This window comes from Pistacia vera, unplaced genomic scaffold (assembly GCF_008641045.1).
Source record: "Pistacia vera cultivar Batoury unplaced genomic scaffold, PisVer_v2 Contig11, whole genome shotgun sequence".
In the NCBI taxonomy this organism is placed as follows: domain Eukaryota; kingdom Viridiplantae; phylum Streptophyta; class Magnoliopsida; order Sapindales; family Anacardiaceae; genus Pistacia; species Pistacia vera.
This window is the reverse complement of record NW_022195137.1, coordinates 350,428-372,688: the sequence shown is the minus strand read 5'-3', so window position 1 is coordinate 372,688 and position 22,261 is coordinate 350,428.

Below are 22,261 nucleotides of genomic sequence, written 5' to 3'. Positions count from 1 at the left end.
TCTTGTTGGATCATAACTTTCCCTTGTTTCCTAAGCATAAACTTAGTAAGAATTTAACCCTTACATAAATAAAACTCATATCTAGAGTAGAGATTCTTACCTCTTCTTGCTTAGGATCAATTCTTTGTCAAATTCCAACTCAAAACTCTTACAAATCCCTTGGAAGATTGAGTGACGAAATTGAGAGAAAATGGGAGATGAAGAGGCGGTGGAAATGGGTGAAAATGAATGGGTTAAGAGAATTCAACCCTTATTAGCTCATATAATAAACACTCTTTCCCATTTTGCCCTTACTCTTTCTTAAAAATTTCACCTATATCCTTTAATTCTTTACAAACTCACCCCCATTTTACACTATTCTCCATGAAATTTTCTTACATTTTACTCCCCACTTTTCCTGCTAATTAGGGGTGGAATGGTCATTTTACCCTTATGAAGAATTCTCTAGAAAACTCAAGAAACTTTTCTGCCTTCTGTCGCCGCGGCGAAGAACTTTCCGTCACCCCGGTGAAACATTCCAGAACCGATACTGCCAACACAAAACCAATGGTGCCGCGGCGAAGCTCGCCCCGGCGAAGGCTGCAACTTCAAAATCTGCCAAGTCTTGATCAATTCCATGATAAATACTCAACCAAACCCAAAACATAAACTCAACCAAGGGTTAACCAAACAACATGAACAATATACCAACTCATTTAGGAACAATTCAGTAACCCTTTAGGCCATACCTTAAACAATGGCTACGTATCTCAAGTGGGGCGTTACACGCTCTGTTGTGTGGGCTTGGAAGAGAGGGACTGCTCTGATACTATGATAGAATTTGAAGTGGGTCTGAATCCTCACCCGATAAGGCCCTGTTGAATAGGAGGATTACTCTCTCTTATAAACTAGTAGTCTTGAGTGTGCTTAGTTGGCGTGGGGCTCTAACAAAAACATATGTTAAAAGTTTCAAAGTTTGGGAATAGGTATTACAAAGGAACATTCTAATTCCTATGACCTTATAAGTTGCTAGAATTGAATTAGTAGCTTGACTTAAAAAGAGTTAACATTGATAGAATTTGAGGTGGGTCTGACTCCTCACCCAATAAAGTTGTGTTGAATGTGAGGATTACCCCCTCTTATAAACCAGTAGACTTGAGCATATCTAGTTGGTGTGGTCCAACACTCCTTCTCACGGTCAAACCCATATGTTAAGTCATGCCTATTGATGGAGATAGTTGCTAGCTCTAACTCCTTACTCGCTAGTCAAGCACTAAGCTCAACTGGGTTTAGCTCTGATACCATGATATAATTTGAGGTGGTTTTGACTCTTCACCTGATAAGGTCTTTTTGAAAGAGAGGATTACCCCCTCTTATAAACCAGTAGGCTTGAACGTGCCTACTTGGTGTGGGACTCCAACAAACACTAAGGTAATTAAAGGTTATTTGAGATAGTTATATGCAGTGCCTTATTTGTTGATGCAGTGAAATATCTAATTAAACAATGTTATTTAATAAATTTTTGAGTTAGTACGTACGTAATGATTCAACATTAATGTTGAGACAAATAAGAGAAAAAAAATTAACTTTCACAATATGTAAAAGAATACATGGTGGTGGGATTCAATGTAGTGAAAAAACAATAACTTTCCGTGTATATATATGGCCATAAAGTGAGACTACTTTGGTTATATGGACCCAGAATATTTTGGTTCAAGGCAATTCACAGATGAAAGTGATGTCTATAGCTTTGGGGCATTACTTATTATACGTTTAACAAGAAAAAAAGCCAATATCATCGAAAAGTGAAAGTTTAGTATTGATGTTCATTGACTCAATGAAGGAGAACAATCTCAATGATATTCTTAATGCTCAAGTTAAAAATCAGGGAAATGGTGAAGAGATCATGTCAGTTGCTAACCTAGCATATAGGTGTGTAAACCCTAATGGTAGTAAAAGGCCTACCATGAAAGAAGTTTCAATGGAGCTGCAAAGAATACGAGCATAAAAAAAAAATTAATCTTTATCAAAATTATGAAGAGGTTGAGAATATGAGAAGCGAAGTACTCTTGCTTTGGGATCGCAACTTTACTTCAACAGGTTCTACTTTTGATAATATTGCTCCATCAACAGACTTCCAATCCCTTTTACGGACCATCTAAGATCTCCCTATGTTTATTTTATATATATATATATATATATATAATATATATATATATATATAATATATTATATATATATATATATATAATATATATCAAATATTAATATCAGTGAAATAAACATAAAATAAATTTAGTGGGAGTGTATTTATAAATTATGTACTTTTTGGTTGGAACCTCAGCAGAAAAACAGAATTACCAATTATCAAATTTTAGTTTTAATATTAGGTACCAGTATATCACATTAGGAGACAACATTTTTCAAAACTAACAGAAAGGACATAAGCTGAAGCATGGATTTACGCCACATGTTATTATTTTTTAGGTTAACTTTATTACAAGTCTGCCATTGTAATAGTATATAAGCTGTTTTGTATCCTAATCAAGAGATTCCGGAAAAAAAAAAAAAAAAAAAACACTTCTCATAGTACTTTTAGCAGTAGTAATTGTACTCAGCAAAAATCTCAAAAAACAATTCAATAACAATGGATAAAGGATTTGCACATTGTGATAGGCCACGACTTTGCATGGATGAGGAAGACGTTGCATGCACGCAGAAGACGTTGTGATCAGTTAGAGAGTTTCAAGCCCCACGTTTATCTTTCTGCTGCATGTTATTTCCAGTATGGTCTGTGTTTAAGTGTATTGCATGCTCTGTTTTATGTGTGTTTGAGTGCAGTTGTTAGTTTCTAGTTTTCCTTTTGTTTCGGTTTGCTTGTACATGGGTTGTTAAGTGTTTTTGCTATTTAAGCAGCCACCAGTTGGTAATGAAGGGAGAAAAAAGTATTCATTTGTTATCCAAACCTTGCGATACTTTCTCACTCGAAGAGAAAATAGTTCACTTATTTATTTGAATATTTGTTGGGACCTATCATTGGTATCAGAGCCAGGCTTTTTATGGGAACCAACAAGGAGCGGATTGAGCACTTGGAGTCTGGACTCGGTGCAGTTCAGGAGGGACTACAGCGAATGGAGATTAGTATGAACGACAAACTCCACCATTTGGAGGAAGCTCTCAATCGACTTTCGAACGTGTTACCCATTAATCCGAAGTCCTCAAATCATGGCAATCATCACCGAGAAAACCAAGATGGAGGTCGGTAGATTGTCTCGTCCAAATCAGCCAAGCTAGAATTTCCACGCTTCTCTGGAGACGATCCAACATAGTGGTTCAATCGGGTGGAACAATTCTTCGAATACCATGGAACGATAGCAAACCAAAAGGTTCCCATGGCTGCTTACCACCTTGAAGGGGAGGCCAACCAATGGTGGCAGTGGCTTCTCAGGACATTACAGGAAGAAGGACACATAATTTCATAGGAAAAATTTGAAGAGGAATTATGGGCTTGCTTCGGACCATCAGGATGCGAAGATTTTGATAAAGCTCTTTCGAGAATCATGCAGACAGGCTCTCTACGTGATTACCAGCGAGAATTTGAATGCTTGGGCAATCGGGTATGAGGATGGATGCAAAAGGCTCTAGTTGCGACGTTCATAGGCGGCTTGAACGCTGAAATTGCCGATGGGATTAGAATGTTTAAACCACAATCCCTCAAGGATGCCATTAACTTGGCAAGGATGAGAGACGATCAACTCACACGACAGCGGGAGTTCTTACAACCACCGCCACCTGCACGAGCTCCTCTAGCTCTTCCACCAGCAGCTCGTGTAGCTCCCGCAACACCTATTGATCCGATTAGGCGATTATCATGGGAGGAAATGCAGAGGAAGAGAGCACAAGGTCTTTGTTTCAACTGCAATGAACGATTTACAGCAGGCCATAGATGTCAAAAACCACAGCTATTACTCTTGGAGGGGCATGTAGGTAATGTGATATGTGAGGAAATCACTGATCAACGGACATTGGCGGCTGACCAAGGTGGAGGTGAAGTGGGATAAATTTTAGTGTAATGGAATGGAAATATCTTCTAGCCCAGGAGGCAACGTGGGAGCCAAAAAAAGAATTATGAAAAAAAAAAGCTAGGGGAGATGTTTCCGAATATGGACCTTGAGGACAAGGATCCACTTGATGGGGGAGGTATTGATAGGCCACGACTTTGCATGGATGAGGAAGACGTTGCATGCACGCAGAAGACGTTGTGATCAGTTAGAGAGTTTCAAGCCCCACGTTTATCTTTCTGCTGCATGTTATTTCCAGTATGCTCTGTGTTTAAGTGTATTTGCATGCTCTGTTTTACATGTGTTTGAGTGCAGTTGTTAGTTTCTAGTTTTCCTTTTGTTTCGGTTTGCTTGTACATGGGTTGTTAAGTGGTTTTGCTATTTAAGCAGCCACCAGTTGGTAATAAAGGGAGAAAAAAGTAATCATTTGTTATCCAAACGTTGCGGTACTTTCTCACTTGAAGAGAAAACAGTTCACTTATTTGTTCGAATATTTGTTGGGACCTATCACATTGCATTTGAACAATTTTAAAAATCTTTTGTTTAGTTTTCGATTCATCTTTTGATCCAACATCATAATCACGGGTTTAACAAACTCCTGCGTAGATTTCATCTCAAATCTTACGTACTTCTCGTTGGTGTTAATCACCGCATCAACACCTATAATAATTTAAAATTTTAGAAATTTTACATACCAAAAGAAAACTAAAAAAAGAAAGGGAAAAACGAACAAACAAATGTTGTCCTTAAATTTATGAGGACTTTGGACTTTGCTTACTTATGTGTATTTGATTTGAAAGGAAAATTTATATTTTCAAAAAGAGAAAGCAAAAAGGAAATGAAGCTTTTCCAGCGTCCAATGGGTTAATGAAACACTCATGGCCTTCACTTCACCACAACAAGCCTGAATGTTGTTGGCTTTTAGAATGTGAGAAAATCTGATTCAAGTTCTGATGCTTGATTAGGCTTTTAAAATAAATTAGCAACGAAAATTTGAAGCTATTTGGGAGGCTTTAACGTGGATTAGGCTTGGCTAGACATAAAATACAGCCGGGCCCATACTTGGAAAGTTGGCCACTTCGAGTCTGGGTCAGGCCGGGTTTTCTTTACATTCCGAAGTTTTCTTACTATCTTTTAAACTATTTGGGAGGCTTCTTGGATAGTACTAAAGGTGGAAAAGTAACCCGCCCGGCCCGGCCCGTGGCGGGTTACTTTGTTTGGCAGGCCGGGCCTAACCCGCCCGCCAACAAAGGCAGGCCGGGTTAGGCCCGCCATTTTCTCCAAAATGGCTGGCCCAGCCCGGCCCGCCAGCCCTAACCCGTCGGTTTAGGTGGCGGTCTGGGCCGGGTTAGCCCGATTTTCCTATTTTTTTTGTTTTTTTATTTAACTTTTCAAATAAATAATTATAAATATAATTGTTTTTAATTAACTTTTCAAATATCAATAATTCAATTCAATTTTTTTGTTTGTTAACATTTCAAATATTAATTCAATTTTGATACAATAAAATTATAATATAAGAAAAATTAGACTTATTGGAGTATGGAAATTGGAAATTGGAATTTGGAATTTGGAAAATTGGAAATATGAATTAAAAATTGCAAAAACTAATAAAAATTAAAATATGAGCAAATTGCAAAAACTAATAAATGAATAATTGAGAGATTAGAGAATATAAGAGAATGAGAGAATTTGAGTTGTGAGAAAAATGTGAGAACTTAGGGCCAATTTATAGGAAAAAATGGGAAAGAGAAATGACGAAAAAGACCTTTCCAACGGCTATAAAACGGCTATATTTCAAGGGTAAAGGGGTAATTTGAAAAATAAAATAAAATTTTTTTATTTTTTTTATTTTTTTCGGCCAACCCGTTGGGTTGGCTGTTGCAACCCGGAGGGTTGGCCGTTACAACCTGTCGGGTTGGAGGGTTGTAACGGCCAACCCGCAGGGTTGCACATAACCAACCCGGCGGGTTGCCGGGTCTCTTGCAAAAGAGACAAAATAGCAACCCGTCAGGTTGCGGGTTGCCATTGTGCAACCCGGCCCGCCCGGGGGTTGCTGCCGGGTTAGGGTCAACCCGGACCGCCATCTTGGCGGTCCGGGCTTAACCCTAATTTTACCGGGCTGGGTTAGGGTTGACCCGCCTAACCCGGCCCAAATTTTCCACCTCTAGATAGTACGCAAGAGGGGTTGGAATTCTATTGATGGAGAAATATTATCAAAAGTAGAACTTATTGAAGCAGAGGTGAAATCAAAATTACTTTGCTTCTCAATTTCTTCATAATTTAGTTGAAGATTTTTTTTTTTCTGATGCTCGAAGCGACTCCATCGGAACTTCTTTCATTGAAGGTCTTTTACTTCCATCTAGGTTTAAGCACTTGCATGCTAGGTTAGCAATTGTCTTTCAAGATATGAAATCTTGTCAAGTTACATTTTTTTTTTTTTTTTTTTTGTGGCAACCAAGGTGTCCAAACTAACTTACATGCATCTTAACGTAGAGTCCATTGAACACCCTACAAGTTCAAAAGACCAGGTAAGCCACAATGTTATTGTGATAAGTGGCTCCAAGGTTTGAACCCAAGAACTCAAGAAAGAGAGCAAACCTCCTTGATCGCTAGTCCAACCCCTTAGGGTTTCGAGTTACATTTTAAACTTTAATATATGGTTAAGTTTAAGAATTTCTTTTTAATTTCTTTTTATACATTATTGAGACTTATTATTGTCAATTTTTTTTATGAATAGTTCAATATTATATATATTTTTCAATTTCTTGTGTTGAATTTAAAATTTTTTTCGTTATTAGATCCAGCCACCGCCCCTTGGTTATTGTAAAGAATCGAGATAGAGACAAAGAGAAGGACAAAGAGAAGCAGTTCAACATAATGACATTGCCAGAGTATGCCCAAGAGAAGAGAAAGAGAGAAGAGTTTTGTATATTCAATATATTGTAAGGCTATACAATTGGCCAATTTATACCATTTTGTAAATATAAAGAAGGAAAATAATAAATATAAAATCCCTGTAATTATTCAATCAATCACATGAATTAAGTTGATTGATTGAAACTTTAATCACTCGTTAATCTCAGTCAGCAGAGATCAAGGGAAATCAATAATAAAGGTATTCCATATTTCGTCAGTTATGCATATTGTAACTAATTAATTAAAATACAACTAGGAGGGATATATAAAATATGTATATTGGAATTTTTTTTAACTTGAAGGTTTTTTTTAGCTTTTCATCAGCTTATAAGTCCTTGGAAATAAAATTTTCAAATTGTCCATTTTTTAATTTGTTAAACCCATTCGGATACGCTTTATGATCATATCCCTTATACATATCATACAATATCTTATAGAATTCATTAAGAGAATAAACTGCTCAGAGGCAATACAAGTAGTGTATTTGTTTTCCATCTTCTGCTCAGAACCAATACAACTATTTGGTCCACATACGAAGTACTTTTCTCGGTGGCCAAATAGGACCGACGTCCTCCTTTGATATGAAGTTTACCTGAATGTATGAAATATAAACCTGAATTGGTGATTAATAGAAAAGATAATAACAGAATATAAATCTCAATCACACATGCTACGTAAATGCATACAAGTCATAAGATTTATAAAAACACACGCATAGAATTATTAATCAGTCAAGTTTGCCAGTTGGTGGAACATGGTTCTAGCTTGGAAAATTTGATAGAAATATCATAAAGGTGGAAGTAGAAGGAATTATCATCCTTTTTTCTTATAAATTAATTCTAAGAGGGACCTGATTCTTCATACTAACAAGAGTAATATATTAGATGGAAAATATGTGAGAGATAGATTGAAGAATGATTCTGCAGTTGCTTTTCCGAATTATCTTGCTATCATGGCCAATGATCGCGAGGGCACAAGAATCGGCATTCCGAAAGCCTGATTGTCCAACCAAATGTGGAAACCTTGATATTCCATTTCCATTTGGAATTAAAATGGGTTGTTTCATTGATGATTGGTTTGCCATAGAGTGCAACTCTAGTAATAAGCCATTCATCAGAAGCATCGAATTTGAAGTTCTTGAAATGTCATTAGATGGCAAAATGCAAATTAATCATTCCCGCGGAAACGAATCTTGTGGTGATGATCGTTCTGTTTTTCGAAGTGGTAACTCGCCAACAGAAAGCCCTTTTGTCTACTCTCAAGAAAAGAACAGATTCACAGCCTTAGGCTGTAACACCCTTGCCTATATGAGAAGTACCCTTAGCAATTATGTAATTATTTGATAGAGTTTGGGATATGACCTGTTTATACGAGAGACCTCTCAAAACAAGAGATAAAGAGATTAATTGACAATTCTTCATTGATAATCACAATCTAGATTTAATCTATTATATAGCTTTACATTTAACTCCAAATGACTTCCAAAAAGACTAAGATAATAAGATATTTTATCTAATTATAAAAAATACCAAGATAATCCTAATTATATCCGAATAAGATAATAGCACAATTATAAAAGACTTAACATAATTATCTAATTCTAAAATAATCCTAACATTATTATTGGTGGGTGCTTATCTATTTGTGATGATAAGATCAAAACAGAAGAAAATGACTGCGTTTGCATAAATTGTTGCCAGACAAGAATTTCATCAATTAACACGACTTTAGGTTTTCAAAATCCGCTAAATAGTGGGCATAGTGGATGCAGGTATGCCTTTTTGGTTGAACAAAATTGGTTTGAAAACGCCTCAAGGATTCTAAAGGTGTAGAAAACATGACACACGTTCCTGTGGAATTGGACAGGAGGATATTCAATTCATCATTTGATCAGTTTGCAACAAATAATAAAACGAGATACATGTCAAAATCTACTTGTATTTGTACAGTTGATGCAAACTTTATCTCCTATACTACTTCCAACTCTTCTAGTACTCAGCTTCAAGTGGTTCAAAGTAAATGTCATTCTGGCTTGGAAGGAAATCCCTATCTTCTCCAAGGATTAGTGTAATCCCGACCATATTAAAAATAAATTAACCCATAATTTTAAGATAAATTAAATGAATTGATGCATTAATTTAATTATAACTTAAAATGGGATGAACTTTATTTATTTATTTTCAATATCGTAGACGTGCATAATTTGAAGTGTTTGACCTTGCTAGTTGTGTTGGAGTCCGACACCGACTAGGCACGCTCAAGCCTACTAGTTTATAAGAAGGGAGTAATCCTCCCATTCAACAAGACCTTATGGGTGAGAAGTCAGGCCCACCTCAAATTCTATCATGGTATCAGAGCTTAGGTTTAGTTGAGCTAAGCGCTTGACCAGCGGGTGAGGAGTTAGAGCCAGCAACTACCTTCATCAACAGGCATGACCCAACATATGGGCTTGACCGTGAGGGGGAGTGTTGGAGTCCTACATTGACTAGGCATGCTCAAGCCTACTGGTTTATAAGAGGTGGGTAATCCTCCCATTCAACAAGGCTTTATTGGGTGAGAAGTCAAGCCCACCTCAAATTCTATCAATGTTAAATGATGAATTGACTTCAAAGTCAAAGATTAACTAGAGTTAGTTAATCATAGTTTAAGAAATCTGTATAAAAAGACAACACTCTGTCTATTTTCATTGAGTGGGAGATTAATAAAGTCTTTCTCTTCATAACAAAATTTTTGTTTTCTTTATGGTATCAGAGCTCAGGTTCAGTTGAGTTAAGCGCTTGACCAACGGGTAAGGAGTTAGAGCTAGTAACTACCTCCATCAATAGGTATGACCCAACATATGTGCTTGACCGTGAGGAGGAGTGGTGTAGTCCCACACTGACTAGGCATGATCAAGCCTACTGGTTTATAAGAGGGTGGTAATCCTCCCATTCGACAAGACCTTATTGGGTGAGGAGTCAGGCCCACCTCAAATTCTATCATGGTATTAGAGCCATGGAAAATTTTCCATCAGATTCTCGGCAACCAAACACTGCTTTTGTTCAAGAAAAGCTTCACAAACCTTCTAAACAAGATGATGAGACCATTGTGCATCCTCATTTCACCTTTGGTTCCACTTCCGCTACTGCTGTCGTAACTTCTTTGTCACTAACAACCTTACCACCGATTACCATCAAGCTTTATCAAAAAAAATTATGTGTATTGGCGATCACAAGCACTGTCCACTGTTCGAGCATTTGATTTGGAGCATTTTCTGACCAGATCTCGATCTCCACCACTAGAAATCATAACCTCTAGTACTGCTTCTAAAGCCTTCACTTGTGTTAATCTAGCCTTTGCTGCTTGGTGTCGTCTTGATCAGTTGAAAGTAAATTGGTTACTTGCCTCTATTTCTGAAAATGTGATGCGGCATGTGGTAAAATGCTATAATGCATCTAAGATCTAGTCCAACTTAGATAAACTGAATTTAACTCAAGCAAAGTCTCAGATCATGCATCAGCGTCATCTTCTTCAGACTACTACAAAAGGCTCATTGTCTTTTCGTGACTATATTCAGAAGATGAAAGATGCTGCTGATATGCTTTCAGCTTCATGAACCTCTTTGATTTTGAACTCATTCTTTACATTCTTAGTGGCCTTGGCCCCAAGTTCGATGTTGTTGTGGTAAATTTAACCTCTCTCACTTCTCGATGTGAATCTTTTACGTTAGAAGAAGCTCAATTTGAACTTCAAGCCTATGAGAATAGACTTGCTCATCAAACTTCAGCCTACTCTATTGATCTTTAGAGCTCAAATGTACCTTTGTCAGCTCTTTATGTAGCAACAAATCAATCCTCCTTTGGTGGTGTTTCACAATAGTTTGCTCCTCAAAATCCTAGCCATCAAGTTGTCTTTAATAATGGCAGAGGCAAGGCAAAAATGGCTTTGGTCATGGCAAACCTATTTGCCAGCTATGTGGTAAAACTGGCCATGTTGTCATGCAGTGTTATCACCGATTTGACATAAGCTTCTAAGGTCCCCAACCTATTCGAGCTGCTTTGCCACCACCGTCGTTTCAATCACCTTTCACTACTACTCCACGTAATGGTCCTTAGGCCTTTGTTGCTCCCTCAATGGTTATTCCCTTTCCTTCTCAATCTTCATCAACACTAGTTTATCCAACTTATCAACATTTTCAACAACCTTATCAGCACAATTCTTTACAATAGTCTCACACTTATTAGCCAGCAGCACAATCCTATCAACCACCCTCTTCATCATATCATTAAGTGCTTAATACCTCCACTGCCTTTCATGTTACACCAGCTACTATTGCTGACAATTCCTGGTACTTAGATAGTGGTGCCTCTGATCATATCACCTCCGATGCACAACAACTTTTAGCTCATGGCAACTACAAAGGATCTGAGAAGTTGGCTATAGGTAATTGTAGTTTACTTGATATTGTAGGTATTGGTTTAGGCTCTTTACCTTGCACATACTCTGGTGATGTCTTAGTCTTACGAAGAGGATTAGTTGTTCCCAAGATTACTAAGAATCTTATTAGTATTTCTAGCCTTGTTCAACATAATCCTATTATAGTTGAATTGTCATCTAGTTCTTGTCTTATTAAGCATAAGAGAACCTAGGCAATTCTTCTCCAAGGATATCTTAGAGATGGATTGTATTTCCTGGATCTCCTTGGAATCTTGCCTCATAAATCTCTCTCCTTAGCTCTACCATTCACATCACATACTTCAGCTCCACCATTGTTGGCACAGGCTTCTACCTCGCTACTTCATCCTGCAATTCATCTTGTGCATCAGCCTTATTCTTCTAATAATAAATGGTGTTCTTCTGCTTCTAATAATGATAATACTGTTGTTGCTTATTTACATGGTAATAAGATTGGTGATTTGTGGCATCAAATATTGGGCCATCCTCATATGGTTGTTCTTCATAAAGTTTTATCTCAGTTTGATAAACCAATTGCTGCATCTACTTCATTTTGTGCCTCTTGTTGATTTGGTAAACGATGTCAAACTACTTTTCCAAGCTCACTTCACAAGAGTATGCAACCTTTAGATCTTGTCCGTTCAGATATTTGGGGACCAACCCTTATTGCTTCTGTTGAAGGTTATAAATACTATGTTCATTTTGTGGATGATTTCAATAATTTTACTTGGATTTATCCTTTAAAGGCTAAGTCTGAGACAAAATTGGCTTTTATGGAATTCCATGTTATGGCTGAGCGTCAATTTAGTACATCCTTGAAGTGTTTGCAAACAGATTCTAGTAGGGAGTACCAAGCTCTTTTCCCTTATTTAAAACAACATGGTATTCTTTTTCGCTTGTTCTGTCCATATACGCATTAGCAGAACGGCAAGGCAGAGAGAAAGCATTGGCACTTGGTTGAAATTGGCTTAACACTATTGGCTCAGGCTTCTATGCCACTCAAATACTGGTGGAATACCTTTCATACTTTAGTATTTTTGATCAATCGTCTGCCTACAGTTACTTTAAATCACATATCTCCCTTTGAGGTTCTGTTTCACCAAAAACAAAACTACTCCTTTTTGAAAGTATTTGGATGTGCCTGCTACCCTTATCTGCGCCCCTATAATCATTATAAGTTTGATTTTCATACTTCTCGATGTGTTTTTATTGGCTATAGTCTCTTTCATAAGGGATATAAGTGTCTTCATTCATCTGGCAAGGTCTATATAGTCAAGAGTGTTTCATTTAATGAACACTATTTTCCTTTTTCTGACTCTTTTCCTAATCACAGTCTAGCATAAAACACGACTTCTTCTTCTTCTGTTGAAACATGTTCTGCATCTGTCTCCTTTTGGCCTATTGTCACTTCTTTTCCATATACAAAGACACCTACAACTGTTGTTTCTACTCCTTCCCATACATCACTTACAAAGAACTCTATGTCTTCATCTTTATCCATTACACCAACTCCCTCACGTACATCACTTAATGAGTCTCATATTGCCTCATCTACCGTACCTACTATCTCACATGTGTTATCTCTTGACTCTTCAACATCAAATGATCTGCCCTTACGTAACTCTTCTCCTCTTGAAATCCCTTTTTACATTGAACATAATATTCCCCCTCCCGTTGTTCAAAGAATTCATGCCATGAAAACAAGATCTCAAACAGCTTGATGTCCCTCCTCTGTGGTAGCCTTGTTTGCTTCCATCTGTATAAATCCTCATGAGCGAACTTTAGTTTTTGAAGCCCTTGCTTCTCATCACAGGTTCACTGTTATAACAACTGAATTTGATGCACTACAAAGTACTTAGACTTGGACTTTAGTCCCTCATTCTCCTGGTATGCATGTTGTTTCTAATAAATGGGTGTTCAAAGTTAAATATAATGCAGATGGATCAGTTCAAAGGTGTCAGGCTCGTCTTGTTGCTAAAGGATTCCAAGAGCAACCTGGTCTTGATTTTGCTAAAACTTTCAGCCCTGTTGTGAAACCTGTTACTGTGCGTGTGATCCTTACCTTGGCTGTAACTCATCACTAGGATATTCAGCAACTTAACATCAATAACACCTTTCTCAATGGCGATTTGCAGGAAGTCGTTTATATGCATCAACCGGCTGGCTTTGTTGATCAAAATCATCCTGGTTATGTTTGCAAATTATCCAAGGCATTGTATGGTTTGAAACAAGTCCCTCGTGCCTGGTTTGACAAACTCAAATTTGCCTTACTTGAATAGGGTTTTCGGAATGCAGTGCCTGACACCAGTTTGTTGTATTTCTCAAACTCTACTCATGCTATCTATCTGTTGATCTACGTGGATGATATCTTGGTCATTGGAGATGATCCTCACCTCATTTCTCAGCTTATCTTTGATCTGAATGGTAAGTTTTCACTTAGAACTCTTGGTTCTCTGAGTTATTTTTTAGGCATTGAGGCTTACTGTGATGAGTTAGGTCTTTATCTGACTTAAGCCAAATATATTAATGATTTAGTTCGGAAAACCAATCTCTCTGAAGCTCATGATTGTCCTACTCCCATGGTCTCTCATTGCAAGTTGGCCTTGAATGATAGTGAGTTATTTAGTGAGCCCTCTTTATATCGCAGCACCATTGGCTCTCTTCAGTACCTAACCATTACTAGGCCTGATATTGCCTTCACTATCAACAAATTGAGCCAGTATTTATAGGCTCCTACGGTTCGGCACTGGCAAGCTTGTAAACGCCTAATTCGTTACCTTAAAGGTTCTCTTCATTTTGGCTTACATCTATAGGCCGCTATTCCTCTCATGATTGAAGGATATTCTAATACAGATTGGGTTAGTAATCTTGATGATCGTCACTCCACTACAGTTATTGTATTTACCTTGGTGGCAATTTAGTTCAATGGAACTCTAAAAAGCAACATGTTGTTGCTCGCTCCTCTACTGAATCCAAATATCGCTCCCTTGCTCAAGCTGCTACTGAAGTCCTTTGCGTGGAACAATTGTTTTAGGAGCTTGGTGTTTCTTTCATGCACTTTACACCAGTTCTTTGGTGTGATGATGTCAGTGCCGCCTCACTTGCTTCTAATCCTATTCAACATGCTCGCACCAAACATATTGAGATTGATCTTCATTTTATCTGCAAAAAGATTGCCACAAAAGCCTTAGCAGTTCAGTATATTTCTTTTGCTCATCAACTTGCTGATATCTTTACTAAGCCTCTACCCATTACTCAGTTTGGTCTCTTTCGCAACAAGCTCATTAAGGCTTCTCCTTTGTTTTGCTTGAAGGAGATGATGACTAGTTGAATGAAGTTGCATTTCTTTTTGTTGAATAAAGTTCTACTGTGTTTCTTTTAGTCTTTCTGGCTTTTTGTTACAGCTGCATTTTTCTGGAAGATGTTTGTTATTTTGCATTGCTGTTTGCTATTGCACTTTTTGCATTTCTCTTTATAGTTGCACTTGTTCTCTGGAAGTTGTTTTCTGAATGAAGCTTCTACTCTACAGGTTGTTACTACATCAATTTTGCTTTATTCTGTTAAGCAAGCTAAGACAAGGCATTTTTCTTCATCAAGCCCTGCTTAGCTTGATGGAGGATGTTAAATGATGAATTGACTTCAAAGTCAAAGATTAACTAGTGTTAGTTTTGTAAATATAGTTAGTTAATCATAGTTTAAGAAATATGTATAAAAAGACAACACTCTATCTATTTCATTGAGTGGGAGATTAATAAATTCTTTCTCTTCATAACATAATTTTTGTTTTCTTTAGGTTAGAGGTAATAAACAAATTATCGCCATCTAATACAAAATGACAAAAATATAAACATAATTTTTCTTTTCATAAATTATGAAAACTTGTTTTATAATGTTCAATGAAAATTTATCAATTAAAGCAAGGTCAATTTTTAAGAAAAGACCAAAATTTATATCTAAGAATTCTTATATATTACAAAATAATAGGTCATGACAACTAGAATGTATCAAAAAGAAAATTTCAGTCTGATACCTACCTAAATTGCTTTACTTTCATGGGATTCTTTTTAATTAAATAAGTATAGTCAGCATTCTTTAAGCCAATAACAAATTCTGCCACTTAAAGGGATTTCGGTTGGAAGTTGAATGCTTCTTCAACAGGTGGAACGCGTCTCTAGCTTCAGTCTCGCACGTCTGTTGTATTTCTTTTTAACTTCATTTTTTAACTTGTGTTGTTCCTTATTTCCAGTAGTTTGTCACATTTTGAATCGCATTTAAGCTTCAAAGGATGATGAATAAGGACATTGAGTATTATTTCAATAACGTAAACTCATAGAGGTTGTGGTTTCCTCCATCAGACCATTTTGTTCTAAATATCAGTTTAGCATTATAGGTCCTAAAAAGAAAGCAACCCAGTTCATACCAAAGTGGTATCAAATCTCAGGCATGGACCAAAGAGTGGAGCAGCTAGAACAGTTTGTACAAATGCTTTCAGGAGGATAGAAAGACATCCTCAACCACATTGACAAGCTTTTTTCAAAATTAAACACACGAATTGATTAGATTGCTAGCAAGGAGTTAGGAGAAGGCTCTTCAACTTAGTCACGCTAGAAAGCACCACATCTAAATAGTACCAACAACAGCTCAACTTCTAATTACACACCCAAGTTAGTCAAGCTGGACTTTCCATGCTTCAATGGCCAGGAAGACCCTACAAGCTAGCTATGCTATGCTAAGCTGAGCTAAACAGTTCTTCCAATTTCACGAAACTCCAGAAGTGGAAAGAGTCTCACTGGCCTCTTTTCATTTGGAAGGAGATGCTCAACTTTGGTACCGAATTGTAAAACAAGAAACTCCAGTCATTACATGGAAAGAATTTAAAGATGGGCTTCACTCAAGGTATGGTCCAACTCAATTTTTTGACTTCTTTGGAGAGCTTACGCGACTATAGCGGCATGGCATAGTTCAAGAATAACAAATCAATTTGAGAAGTTGCTGGCTAAGGTGGGATGATTGTCTCAAGAGCGACAAATTAGCTGTTTTATTAGTGGCCTAACTAAATCCATTCGAACAGAAGTCCAAGCCAATCGACCAGCATCTTTGTCTTCAGCAATTGGGTTGGCAAGACTCTTTGAATCAAAACATATGGCATTGAAAAGAAGTGCAACATCCAATAATAAGGCATTAAACCAACTCCCTTGATCTCTTCCTACACCAGTCATTAAACCAGTTGGAGATAACATTAAGAAGTTTATGTGGCATAAGTTGAATGAGAGAAAGAAGCAGGGACTCTATTTTAAATGCAATGAGCGATTCACACCAGGGCATAGATGCAAAAAAATTGTTCTCTATACAGGCCATATTAGAAGACAGCGATGATGACATCAACATGGAGATTGAAGAAAAAGACACTTTTGAAATTCCATCAATATCCTTGCATGCACTAGCCAGCTCTAGTGGCCTAAAAACCACGCGATTACAAGGGAAATAGCTCAGTAGGTTGTAGTAGTTTTAGTAGATTCAGGAAGCACTCATAACTTCTTAAGTGAGAAAATTGCCAAGAAAGCAAAATTGGAAATAGTGCGAGATGGGAAATTAGAAGTGGTAATAGCTTTAGGAGAAACTCTTGCAAGTCCAGGCCGCTATTGTAATGTCACATTAACTATTCAAGGAATTTCCATAATCATGGATTTCCACATCTTGCCATTGGAAGGTTATGATGTGGTCTTAGGAACTCAATGGTTACGTACCTTGGGGCCAATCAATTGGGATTTCTCCAAGATGCTGATGAAGTTTTACGCAAAAGGGAAAGAAATGGTTTTACAAGGTTGTACCATTCCAACAAATCAACTTATGAATCATAGATAGATGAAACACTTGAGAAGGAAGAAGAAAGTTGGGTTCTTTATAATTTCAGCCAACTTGTTTTAGAAAATCGAATGGGCATCAGATTGACTCTTAGATTAGGGAGTTGTTAAAAAAATTTTCAGAGGTACTTGAGGAACCAACAAGATTACCACCTCCATGTTTGCAAGATCATCGGATCCCATTGAAGCATAGAGAACCGATTTCAATTAGACCATACCGCTATCCCCATTTTCAGAAGTCAGAAATTGAAAAGATTGTGTCCGAGATGCTTAGCATGAAGATAATAAGACCCAATAATAGTCCTTATTCAACCCCTATGCTCTTAGTGAAAAAAAAAAAAAAAATGGGTCGTGAAGGATGTGCATGGACTACCGAGCTTTGAACAACGCCACAATAAAAGATAAGTTTCCAACCCTAGTTATTGATGAGCTACTTGATAAACTAAACAGAGCAAAGTACTTCTCAAAGCTGGATTTATGATCTAGCTATCACCAAATAAGGGACGATCTAGCTATCACCAAATAAGGGTTCATCCAAAAGACATTGAGAAGACAACTTTTAGAACACATCAGGGCCATTACGAATTCCTTGTCATGCTGTTCGACCTCACCAATGCGCCATCTACCTTCCAGGCTCTAATGAATGAGGTATTTAAAGATTACTTAAGGAAATTTATTCTTGTACTTTTTGACAATATTCTCATTTATAATAAAACTTGGGTTGACCATGTTAAACAATTAGAGATAGTATTTTCTATTTTGAAAGCTCACAAGTTGGTGGTGAAAATAAAAAAGTGTGAATTTGGCAAAAGAGAAGTGCAGTAACATGGCCATATAATCTCTAATGAAGGAGTTATAGTTGATCCTGCGAAAATTGATGCTATAATGAAATGGCCTAAACCAAGCATTCCCAAATGTTTGCGTGGATTCATGGGTTTATGCGGCTATTACCAAAAATTTATTCAAAATTTCAAGAAGATAACTAGGCCACTAACTAAAATGTTGAAGAAAGATTCATTTCACTGGTCTTCTACAGTAGAAAAAGCTTTTGAGAAACAGAAGAAAGAAATGACCCAAGCTCCTATTTTAGCTCTTCCTAACTTCTCAAAAAGGTTCATCACTGAATGCGATGCCTCAAGAACAAGAATTGGGGCTGTTTTGATGCAAGAATGACCAATCGCCTTCTATATGCAGGGAAAGCATCTCCTCTTATCCACTTACGAAAAGGAAATCTTGGCTCTTGTTCTTGCAGTTCAGAACTGGAGGCCTTATCTCTTTGGGCCTCAGTTCTTAGTCAAAACAAACCATCAAAGGCTGAAGCATTTATGGACCCAAAGGAACACTACGATAGCACATCAGAGGTGATTGTTCAAGCTAATGGGATTTGGTTTTAGCATAAAATATAAGAGTGGTAGGGAAAATGTGGTCGTAGATGCTTTGTCTAGAAGAAGTGAGGAAGAAGAAGGGGTAACGGAGCTCCTTGCCTTAACTCAACCTATTCCAAATTGGATTGAGGCAATAAAGAGAGAAATTGTGAGAACCCCACCTTAAAAAAGTTGGTGCAATTGGTGCTCAATGGGGACGCAGTGGGACCGTGGAGATATCAAGATGACATTCTCTTCTTTAAAGAGAGAATTTATTTGGCAGAAAACTCTAAGTTGCTCAAGGACATCATTGCTCAATTCCACAACAGCACTCATAAAGGGTTTATTAAAACTCTCCACCGAATTCGCTCCAACTTCTATTGGAAAGGGATGAAGAGCTTGTGATACATGCCAAAGACAAAAGGTAGAGCAAACTTCACTAGCTGGACTCCTAAAACCTCTTCCTATACCAGACAAAATATGGGAGGACATTTCAATGGACTTTATTGAAGGGCTTCCAAATTCTAGAGGTAAATCTACTATTCTTGTGGTAGTAAATTGATTGTCCAAATATGCTCACTTATCGCTCTCTTTCACCCATATACTATGTGTGCTGCCCAATTATTTTTTGATAACATAATGCGCCTACATGGGATACCCAAGTCCATTACTTGTGACAGAGACCCAATGTTCACTAGCTTATTCTGGAAGGAATTATTCAGATTAAATGATACTCAATTCAATTTCAGCTCAGCTTATCATCCCCAAAGTGATGGACAAACGGAAGTAGTAAACCACACATTAGAGATGTATTTATGGTGCTTTACCAATACTCAGCCAAAGGATTGGGTTAAGTGGCTTTCATGGGCAGAATATTGATACAACACTAGCATACACTCATCTACTAGAAAGACTCCATTCGAGATAGTTTATGGCAGGCCACCACCCACTTTATTGACTTACATTCCAGGAACTGCTAAGGTCGCAGTTGTTGAGCAAGAATTGAGGGAACGAGATGTTATCATCAAGGAAATGAAAGAAAGGATCCAGCAAGCCCAAAATCGAATGAAGAAAATATATGGCTCCAAGCATTGTGAAAGGGAATTCGTGGAAGGAGATTGGGTTTATCTTAAGCTACAACCCTACAGACAAAGTTCACTTGCGCCACGTAAGAATTTCAAGTTATCTGCTAAATTTTATGGTCCATATAAAATTTTGCAGAGGATGGGTATTGTTGCTTACAAGTTAGGTTTGCCAAAGGATTCACGAATACACCATGTATTTCATGTGTCCCTCTTGAAGAAAAAAATTGGCGAAAGGGAAGTTCCACAGTTTCAATTACCTAGTGCTGACATAGATAATACTACCCTGAAACCAGTTGCAACTCCGGGTAGCCGAACAAGGAAGAAGAAAAGGGAGGTATCAATTCAGTGGGAGAGGTTGTCACCTACTGAAGCTACGCAGGATGAATTTAAGTTCATCAAAACCCAATTTCTTAATGTTGCTCTTGCAGACAAGAGCAGTTTTTAAGGGAGAGGGAAATTGATACGTACCTAAATTCCTCTACTTTCAAGGGGGTTCTTTATAATTAAATAAGTGTAGTCAGCATTGTTTAAGACAATAACAAATTCTGCCGCTTAAAGGGATTTCAGTTAGAAGTGGAATGCTTCTTCAACAGGTGGAACGCGTCTCTAGCTTCAGCCACTCACATCTGCCGTATATCTTTCTAACTACATTTTTTAAACTTGGGTTGTTCCTTGTTTCCAGTAGTTTGTTACATTTTGAATTGTATTCAAGCTTCAAAGGATGATGAATAAGGACATTGAGTATTATTCCAATAACGTAAACACGTTATAGAAGGTTTTGGTTTCCTCCATCAAACCATTTTGTTCTAATTATTAGTTCAGCATTATAGGTCCTAAAAAGGAAGCAACCAAGTTCGTACCACAGTCGAACTTATCGCATTAGGTATTAATAAAAAGTATTTTAGCGCACTCATGCCATTATATATATATAAACTAACCATGATTCTCTCATTGTTCTTTTATTCTCAAAATCAATATTTATCATTTGTGATTATTTGATATGAATTATGGTGGATTCCTCTTACAACAACAGTTAACATCAAATGGTCATGGTGATAATAGCAAATTGTTCAATTCAAATGAGTTAAACAAGGCCACCGACCATTTTAATGTGAATAGGGAGGTCAAAGTAAAATATACGAAGGATTGTTATCAAATGGAAGAATCGTTACAATAAAGAAGCCTAAGGTTGTTGATGAAGGGAAGCTTCATGAATTTATTAATGACGTTGCCATTCTTTCCCAAAATCAACCATAGAAATGTGATTAAGCTATTGGGATGTTGTTTGGAGATTGAATTTCTTTATTAATTTATGAATTCATCGCTAATGGAACCCTTTTCCAATATCTTCATCATCAAAATGAAGAAATTACAGTCACATAGGGTATGCATTTGCGAATTGGGACAAAAGTTGCAGGAGCTCTTCTCTACATGCACTCGATAACTTCCTTACCAATTTATCATCAAGATATCAAGTATACAAATATACTTTTGGATGAAAAATTTAGAGCAGAAGTGGCAGACTTTGGGACATCAAAATCAATTTCTATCGATCAAACTCATGTGACAACAAAAGTACACAGAAGTTATCGAGTATATCTTTTAATAAGGTCAAAAGAAAGCTGAAATTTGGTTGCATATTTCAGTATATCTTTAGAGGGGAATTGTCCATATAAAATTATAGATGCGCAAGTAATAAAGCAAGGTAAGAAAGAAGAGATCATGGCAATCACTAAACTCGCAAAATGATGTTTAAATCATGGCAATCACTAACCTCGCAAAATGATGTTTAAATCATGCCAATCACTATTCCAGATATGCATTTTGCAGCATGGAAGAGAGGAAGAATGGTTTCTGGAGAGTTGCTGAGCCTACTCGATCAATGGTTGGTTATGCTTTCTCAACGTTGCTCTCTGTTCTTTCTTTAATGCTTGATGTTCAATATGAAAGCATACCTGAAGAAAGCTGGTTCTGTTATTTCTTGATGGTTGCTAACTATGGTGAGAAATTCAATGAATTTTTTGTTAAACATTCGAGGCCGTAGCAATGGAGGAAGAAATTACATCATGCACTGAACAAACTTGATTGAGGCCCTTGTAAGTAAGAAGAAAATTTACAATATGAAACAATTGCTCAGACCCTGGTCTTCACATTTACTTGGTAAGCTAGCATTTCATACTGTTTATTTCAATCTCCTACTTTCATCTTGAAAAATTTTTTCTTTATACTTTGTAATTTCACCAAATAGTCATTGTTTCAGTTATTTTTATAATATGTAGAACTGATTTACTACTTGGGCTACCTATTCTGAGAACTTAAAATTTCATTCACCGATCAGTGGAGGAAACACTTAAGGTCAAAGCAGTAAGGGACCAGTTTAAGGTTCTCGTTGCATTCTTTTTCTCGACCAAAAGTTTCATATGTTAGACGTTTGTTCTGCTTGAGCTTATTAAAAACAGGCATGAAATTTGACAGGCCAGGAAATATCTTGTGTATCCGTACTTCTGAAAGGTCATAACCCCATTTTCTGATAATGTTTAAGATCTTTTTTCTTT